An 8,258-nucleotide genomic window follows, 5' to 3' on the forward strand; every position below is an offset into this window, starting at 1 on the left:
CCCTGCCATTGATTCTGTTTTGATAACTGAGGTCCAGTCCTTCAATAGGATTGTGATAGTCTCTCTGCAGTACTCAGAAAGAATTTAGAATAATACAGATATTGTAATTTTTGGAAGAACTTAACAGGATCAGAACCAGTACTGTATAGGTAGAAAGAAAAAAAATTTTGGTTACCCATTCTGGTAACAAAACATAACTATAAGAAAGTATAAAACATAGGGAACTGAAGCATTCATACAAGTGGTGAAATAATTTTTACTGCGCTGTCCTACCATCTGGCTACCCAAAACCATTATGTTGATATTTTTGAGTAAGAGGTGGTATTTCCAAGACTCTTCATGTATCAAATACATCAGTACTTACTGGGTAGAGATGCTTCTGTCTTTAGATATAACCAAGGGGTAAAGAACCAAGGATCTCTTCAAGTCTGGTGCATAGAGAAAGCTCAGCCTGCATCCTCAGAACTGACAGACCAGGAGCGGGCTAGTGCCAGCCTCTGTTCCAGAGGACTGCAGCTGTCCAGGAGATGCTCAAGTGAATGTGGGAAAGCATGGACTCATCATTGACATTAGGAAAATCAATCTCCAGAGCTCACAATTAGCAAACTTGTGCATCTTATTGGACCAAATCTCTAAGGACTTCCAAACAGAAATGGAAGAAGAGAAAAGAGATGAATAGCCACACTCGATTTTTGGAGTAGATCTCGTTAGCTATGCTGGCAAAAGATAGTATGCCCTTTCTTCCATTGCTTTATTTTCTGCTTATTTTTTTAAGATCCAGTGATGTTCAATCTCCATTTGATTGGACTAAATTACATGTCATAAACATGTTTTACATTGAGATATGACAAAGTAAACAAGACCCAAGAAATAAAGGACCTCTTCTTACTTTTCATATAAATTCTAAATCACTCTATGCCCTTGACACCATATATGCTGCATAGGCATGCACATCTGAGGGAAGCCAGGAGGAGGGCAAAGAAGTGGAGGAAAATGGGTGAAAAAAATACAGCAGAGGGCCCATCAGTTGCACTGGTCATTGATGAAAGTGAACTAAGCAACTCAACAGTGATGATTGGAGGGTGGGAATGAGAGAGAAAGAGGAAACAGCTGATACTGAGCAAAAGGAAAGAAATGAACATATCACCCAATTTGGAGGAAACAGTTTTATTGTTAAAGTCTGTAGAGTTCATAAGCTTTGTAGATCAAGATCAAGACGATGAGAAGATGCATTGTGAAGATTTAAATGTGTTAGTGACTTTAGCTAAGTATCATTATGCCACAATAGTGTGAAATTTATCTAATTACATAATGTCAATAAAGAAAAAGTATTACTCTTAAAATATGGACTAAAGCCTTGTTTATGAAATTTTCACATTCTTGTGGAAATCTATTATTAAATTCATTTTGAATTTCTATACTAGAAACATAATTTTTTGCGAGCCAGAAACCAGTGGCTCTCTTAGAAGGCTTGGATGTGAGGATTACAGTTCTAAATTAGCCTGGACAGAAAAGTCTATGTGACTTCATCTCTACCTTACAAGTAAAAATATGTTACTTGGGGTATTTGTTAAATGCTAAAATGCCACATGTGTATCACAATGCCAAGAGAGGGAGCTTGGAGCCCTGACTTCCAAGGCTGATACACACACACACACACACACACACACACAGAGAGAGAGAGAGAGAGAGAGAGAGAGAGAGAGAGAGAGAGAGATGTTTTTCATATTGAAAACATAAATTCCTATTTAATTCCCTTTACTTTTGCCACCCAACTCCAAGAAACGTGAATCCTGTATTTAAATTTTTTAAAGAAAAAGCAAGTGGTGTCATTACTCACGAGGGTCTGTGGATGCCACAGTGAGCAGTGCCAATGATGGCAAAGGCTCAACAAATACACGGAGAAAAGAAAAGGTGAAGACAGACAGACAGACAGACCGAATAGCCAATATATTAAAGCCACACAATCATTAAATGAAAATCATCCCAAACTCTGAGAGCAAAAGAAAAGAGAAGCTCACACGTGGCAGGTGAGACACCTCAGCCCAGAGAGGGGGCAGAATAGCAGGAATAGACTATGGATCCCACCCGTGCCCCCTGAGCTTGTTGCTCAGGACCTGCCCCGTGTTCTTGTTGCGGAATCTGCGCCCAGACACGGGCAAGGCCCTGCGGTAATCCAAAACCACATGCAATCCCTCATGCTCAAAGCCCAGGTCTCCTTCCTATGATGCTCACTGCCCCATGCCCCAGGGCATGCTGAGAGTATTCTTCCCCTTCTAGAGCAGGACCCTGAGCCTCATCTTCCCCTAGAGGTGCCAAACCATGCTCAGGAGCTGGGCAGCTCAGACATGCTGCTTGTCATATCTGGGGACCGCTTGATGCACGCGGTGAGGCTTGTGCCCTAGGTTGGTTGGCCTGGTAAGGGTGGATCAGGAAGCTCCCAGATGCAGAAGCCAGACTACTGCTCTAACAGGTGGTGAATGGCTCATGAAACAACTAGACTGGGATACTGTGATCCGGAAGCCTCTTGGCAATGCACTGGTATCTTCCACCAGCCAAAGAGATAGGAGGTAGAAATTCTCTAACTGGCTGTGCGAACATACAATGGTAAGAATATTGGCTTGTGTTTTACAGTTTTCTTATTTTTCTTCTCCTATTTTGCAACTTCTTGTCAAAACTAACCCATCCAAACTCATATTTGCCTTCCTTTTACCCACAGGATTCCTTTGATAAAACAATTGTGGAGTGTGTGTTCAGATTTTCTATTTTCTCATAGACATCTTTCAGATACATAATGTGCATAATGTGCAATTTAATTTGCATACATATTTTTCCCATTGTGGTTTCCTTTAAAGGACAAAGAAAAAAATAGCACCTAATTTAAGTTTTCCTGGCTTTGGTTAGATATTTACTTCAATGTAAAACCTAATTTATGTTACTCAATTCTTTTTTTTTTTTTTTGCTGGTCACAGTGCTTAAAATCTGAGCCTAGGCTCGGTCCCTCTGTTCTTCAGCTCAAGGCAGGCACTTACCACTTGAGCCACAGCACCATTCTCAGTTTTTCTGAGTGGTTTATTGCAGACAAGGATCTCACAGAATTTTTGCACAAGCTGGCTTTCAACCATCCTCATATTTCAGCCTCCTGAGTAGCTAGGATTACGTTTTTGAGCCACCAGCTCCCAGCTATTGCTCAATTCATTTTTTCTTATTGTTGCTCGTTTCTCAGGGAACAGAGGAGGGAAGGCCACCGCTCCCCCACCCCACCGGAGTTCTCCATCTTTGATAATGACAAAGGCCTGGCTGAGCAGCTAGCTTCAACACAGGCCTTGGAAGGAAACAATTGGAGCCATTAGCAGGTCCCAGAACACTGACCTGACCTGCCAGGCTCAGCTCCACCCAGGGGAAAATCACCCAGCCCAGGCAGCAGTCGCTCCACCGCCAGAGGAGTGACTTTCTTCACTGAGTAAACAGAGCCAGGGGATGCTCCTCCCTACAGCAGCCTAGACAAGCAATTGAAACTCAGTAAATATAAACCATGAGAATGGCTCCAGGCTGGGCTCAGTGAGTTTCTCTGTGAGTTTTCCACTCAGGGAAAAGCTACTGTTTGCTCAAAGGCTTCAACCCTACCCAGAACCTAGGCTCAACACAGCATCTCCAAAATAGAGGAAACAGACACCTCCCTCTTTTGTGATACTCAAGGCAGATCTCTCTCCCACTGAACTAGGCTGAGAGGAGGATCACACAATCCAGGGTAAAGTAGAGTATTTTTCTGTCTGCTCAAACAAACTGACCTAAGAAACCAATCAAGCCACAGGAACAAAAAACACCACAAGCAGACCAGAGATTCCACCAAGAGACTGGTTGCAGACACAGGGGAGATACAGAATCTTCTCATTACCCAGCCCCCCCAAAAAAAAGCAGGAACTCTTTCTTGAACCTTATATTAAATTTTTAATTTTTAAAAAATAAACAATATTTTTAATATCTTTTTTCCCTCTTATAATTTTAATTTTAGGTATATATGTATGTGTGTCTGTGCTTTTTTAAATCTCTTTTGACATTTTGGTCCTTTTTTTTCTTCATATTTTCTTTTTTTTTCTCTTTCTTTTTTCCGTGACTTAATTGCTCTTCTGGTCATCCTCAGATATATACCTATCGTCAATTACTAGACCTTATCCCCCATTGTGTACATATTTAATCCAGAAATTTATTACTCAATTCAATACTTCTTAACCTTAAATTCTTTAATAGCAGTATTATCTCTTTTAACCTATATAATTTTATAAGAATTTTTATTGTTTACTTTTTCGTGTCTCCTTTCTATCCCTCCACTCCTCTCATTCTATCCCTTTCTTCTCACAATTTCACTTAGATAATTTTTAACTTTCACTTTTTAAATTGACATTTTTGTTTTTCCAGTTTCTCTTGTCTCTAAACAGCTGCAAAGATCAACTAGATTTAACAGACATCTACCAAATATTTCACCCAGCAGCATCAGAATACACATTTTTCTCAGCAGCACATGGAACATTTTCCAAAATAGACCACATTTTAGATCACAAAGCAAACTTGTCCAAATTCAGAAACATTGAAGTTATACCTTGCATTCTCTCAGACCACAAGGGAATAAAATAAAAACTCAACAGTAACACAAGGAAGCTGTACAACACACTGTTGAATTATGAGTGTGTCATGGAAGTGATTAGAAAGGAAATACAAAAGTTCATGATATTCAAAAATAATGAATACACAAATTAACAGCTCCTCTGGGACACAAGAAAGGCAGTACTCAGAGGCAAGTTTATACCTCTGAGTTCCTACATCAACAAATTGAAGAGATCTGAAACTGACAATTTCAAAAGACACCTAAACCTCCTTGGAAAAGAGCAGCAAGATAAACCCCAATCCAGTAGACAGAAAGAAATAATTAAAATTAAATCAGAATTCAACGAATTAGAATTTTAAAACCATAGAAAGAATCAACACAACAAAGGGTTGGTTCTTTGAAAAAATTAACAAAATTGACAAATCCTTAGCAAATCTTATCAGAAAAAGAAGAGAACACACCCAAATAAATAAACTTGGGCATGAGAATGGAAACCACCACAGAAAAACACAAGATTAAGAACCTTATAATGGAATACTTCTCAAAATTTTATGCTAATAAGTTTGAGAACTTAGCAGAAATGGTCCTTTTCCTAGCAAATATCGACATGCCAAAACTAAACCAAAACGAATTAAACCATTCTAAAAGGCCCATATCAAGCATTGAAATAGAAACAGCAATAAGAGACCTCCCATTTAAGAAAAGACCAGGACCAGATGGATTTAGAGAGGAATTCTACAAGGCCTTCAAAGCAAAGTTCACACCAATACTCCTCCAACTCTTCAATGAAATTTAAAGAGAAAGTTCACTACCAAACACATTCAAAAAAATTTTGACGAATAGACTTCAACAATTCATCCAAAAAATCGTACACCACGATCAAACAGGATTCATTCAGGGATACAAAGCTGATTAATATAATTCATCACATCAACAAGAGCAAGGATAAGAACCACATGATTATCTCAATAGGTGCAGAAAAGGCATTTGAGAAGATCCAACACCACTTTATGATGAAGATTCTGGAAAAATTAGGAATCCTGGGAACAGTCCTCCACAATACAATAAAGTCTGTACATGACAAACTTACAGCCAGCATTATACTTAATGGTGGAAAACTAAATCCATTTTCTCTTAGCTCAGGAATGAGATAAGAATGTCCACTCTCTCCACTTCTCTTCATTTTAGTATTAGAATGCCTAGGTACAACAATAAGACAAGATGCAAACATAAAAGGAATCCAAATAGGGAAAGATGAAGTAAAACTTTCCCTCTTTGCAGATGACATGATTTTGTATTTAAAGAATTCCCTGGACTCCACTCCCAAATTACTGAAGCTGATTCAAAACTTTGGCAAAGTAGAAGGGTATAAAATTAGCCCTCAAAAAATCAATGGCGAGAGTTCTCAAGATGGCGACGGGGCAGTAGGGAAACGCCACAGCTCTCTCCAACCAAAAAGAGAGTTCGAGTTCCAACCTTTAATCTCCCCAAGAGACCGACAACAACAAAAAGACGAACACTCAGAGAAAAACCAGAGGTGGAAAATAACAAAAAAAGAAAGAGAGGAAAAGAAGAATTTCAGAACAGAGAAGAGCGAAGACCCCTCCCCCAACCTTTACTGGCCGCGCGGCAGTGCGCCAAGCCGCCGGCCAGCCGGCCCGGCAGGGGCTGCCGGAGCCACAGAGACACAGGGGGCTGCTTGCAGATCACCAGGTACCGGAGTGCAGAACAGCGGATCGCCAGGAACAGAGAAACCTACCAGCCGGGAGTCTCCAGGAGGATCCCACCCCACCCATCACTCTCCACCGGAGCGGAGAGGCTCCATCCCGCCAAAGCCGCCCGGCACCAGCAGCGCCACAAAGGGACCTGTCGCGATCGCAACGACCCGGCGGGGGGCCGCCCAACCCAGCCCGCAACCACCCCAACTGAACTCGGACTGCAACAACAACTGACGGACTGCAACAACAACTGACGACCTACAGGGTGAGTACCCATCAGGGGACAGGGAATCCATCAAGGGAGACCAGAGCTGGAGGGAATCCCCAGACCCTGACCTAGACTCCCTACCCCAACACCCGGACCACAGGACCCACTAAAACTGGGAACTGTTCGAGAGCCCCACCAGCCGGTGGAGCACACTCTGCTGGCCAGGCCAGAGCAAGAGCGCCCCGGGAAGGGAGCTTAAATGCTCAAGCCAGGAACAGTGCCCCTGGGTCAAGACTACCAACAGTAGAAGAAATTTGAACTGTGTCCTCCAGGCTGCATAACCAAGGTGGTATACACATTAGCACAGGCCTAACGAGCGCGCTCCAGGCTGGGGCCGGAACCAGGCCAGGGGACCGGCGCCTGAACAAAGCAAAAAGGGTCAGAAGTGGGGCTGTGGCTCAAATGGTAGGGTGCCAGCCCTGAGCTGAAGAGCTGAGGGACAGCACCCAAACCTAGAGTTCAAGCCCACAACCAGCCCAAAACAAACAAAAACACATCAGGAGCCCATAGCAGACTCCAGTATTTGGGAGAGTGCATCCAGAGCATCTGATCTTCCCAAGAGCACCCGCAGGAGCAAACACAAGCAGTCTAGGCTGCTCAACCCTTCCAAAGGCGGGAATTGCTACAGCAGAGAGCTGAGAATCCTAAGTGAATAGCAGCTGGAAATAGGCTCCCAACAGAATCCAGATCAGACACAGACTCTCTCTACCAATAGAGAATCAGCAACCAAGCAAAGACAGACACACCAAAACAAGATTGAAGAGCAGTCTCCTGAACCCCCATGCGAAAATCACAGAGAAAAATCACAAGGTTTACCACTACCCAGGACAGCAAGCTCACCTCAAAAGCCAGCAGCCACGCAGGGGAGAGCCCCAGTGGGAGCAAAGCAGGAATGGAAGACAAAAACTACATCCAAGGGTTGCTGGAGGCAATGACTCAAGAAATAAAGCGAGAAATGGATCAGAAATTGAAAGAGCACAAGGATGAACTATCAAAAGATATACAGGATATCAAACAAAAATTGGATGCAAAAATAGAAGCTGCACAAACCTCAGTAAGAAGTGAGATAAACGCCAAATTAGAGGTAATGCATACTGATATCACCTCATTGAGAGGTGAGATCAGTACTCTGAGAACCAACATTGAATCCATAAAGGGATCCATTTCCATCATGCAAACCACAATAGAAGCCACGGTCAACAGAGTGAATGAAATGGAAGGTAGAGTGTCAGATACAGAAGACAGAATACACCAACTGGACCAAAAAGTGACAGATATGGAAAAATCACTCAAATTAAACCAAAGGGAAATTCAAGAGCAAGCAGATAATGCTAAAAAATTTAACCTTCGCATAATCGGAGTGGACGAAGGTGAGGAATTCCAGAGCAAGGGAATGCAACACCTATTTAACAAGATAGTCAATGAAAATTTTCCCCACCTCAAAAACGACCATCTTAACTACATCACAAAAGCTTATCGAACACCCAACAAGCAAGATCCCAGGAGAAACACTTCTAGGCACATAATAGTAACAATGATGGATCTGAATAATAAGGAAACAATCCTGCATGCAGCAAAAATGAAGAAGGAGCTATACTACAACGGGAAAAAAATTAGAATCACTGCAGATCTCTCCACACAAACAATGAATGCAAGAAAAGCCTGG

At 42.0% G+C, this 8,258-nt stretch overlaps 1 non-coding gene across 1 annotated transcript; it reads left to right on the top strand.

Annotated features, from left to right (window-relative positions):
- The first annotated feature begins 1,818 nt into the window (after positions 1-1,818).
- On the top strand, positions 1,819-1,904 carry LOC122120010. Its single transcript, XR_006149632.1, has one exon. It is a non-coding gene; the product is annotated as a small nucleolar RNA SNORD35 (small nucleolar RNA).
- Positions 1,905-8,258: the final 6,354 nt, after the last annotated feature.

This window comes from Dipodomys spectabilis, unplaced genomic scaffold (assembly GCF_019054845.1).
Source record: "Dipodomys spectabilis isolate Male_0828 unplaced genomic scaffold, ASM1905484v1 ptg000173l, whole genome shotgun sequence".
NCBI classification, from domain to species: Eukaryota; Metazoa; Chordata; class Mammalia; order Rodentia; family Heteromyidae; genus Dipodomys; species Dipodomys spectabilis.